At 41.9% G+C, this 728-nt stretch overlaps 1 non-coding gene across 1 annotated transcript; it reads right to left on the minus strand.

Moving 5' to 3' along the window:
* Positions 1-356: 356 nt before the first annotated feature.
* LOC113890560 lies at positions 357-458 on the minus strand. Its single transcript, XR_003510525.1, has one exon. It is a non-coding gene; the product is annotated as a U6 spliceosomal RNA (small nuclear RNA).
* Positions 459-728: the final 270 nt, after the last annotated feature.

Genomic DNA, 728 nt, shown 5'->3' on the forward strand with positions numbered 1-728 from the left:
CTCAGGTACTCTACTGAGTCCCCTGACTCAGATAAGGCCATTTTTTTATGTTTGTGGATTGGCTTGGATTTTGCTACTTTGAGAATGCAGGTCCCACATGTAGGTGGTCCTGAGCCAAGATTCCAATTATATGATTCCAGCCTGGGAAGACTAACTCTCTCTTCTTGCTGAGAACCTGGGAGAGTGCAAGGACACTCAGATTCTTGTTTGTGGATGACAGTTAAGTCCTGGCTCCAGCTCCAGGTTCTCATTAAATGCCAGGCCTGTGGGCTTTTATTATTATTATTATTTGCATTTTATTTATTTTTTTAAATTTTATTTTATTTTTAAACTTTACAATATTGTATTAGTTTTGCAAAAATATGGAACGCTTCACGAATTTGCATGTCATCCTTGCGCAGGGGCCATGCTAATCTTCTCTGTTCCAATTTTAGTATATGTGCTGCCGAAGTGAGCACCTGTGGGCTTTTAAACACCAGCTTCTACAGTCCATCTTGGTCCTCTTGAAGGCCACGTAACCTTAGCTACTGCTCTATATCCAACACCTAGGGAATTCCCTCTTCCTGTCTTTTTAAAAAAAAATGGTATTATTTATTTACTTTTGGCCTTAGGGGCACACATGATCTTGCATTGTGGCTTTGGGCTTTTCTCTAGTTGAGGAGAGCGGGCTTAGTTGTCCTGTGGCATGTGGGATCCTAGCTCCTTGACCAGGGATTGAACCCAGGTCC

The sequence above is a fragment of the Bos indicus x Bos taurus genome, chromosome 3, assembly GCF_003369695.1.
Source record: "Bos indicus x Bos taurus breed Angus x Brahman F1 hybrid chromosome 3, Bos_hybrid_MaternalHap_v2.0, whole genome shotgun sequence".
In the NCBI taxonomy this organism is placed as follows: Eukaryota; Metazoa; Chordata; class Mammalia; order Artiodactyla; family Bovidae; genus Bos; species Bos indicus x Bos taurus.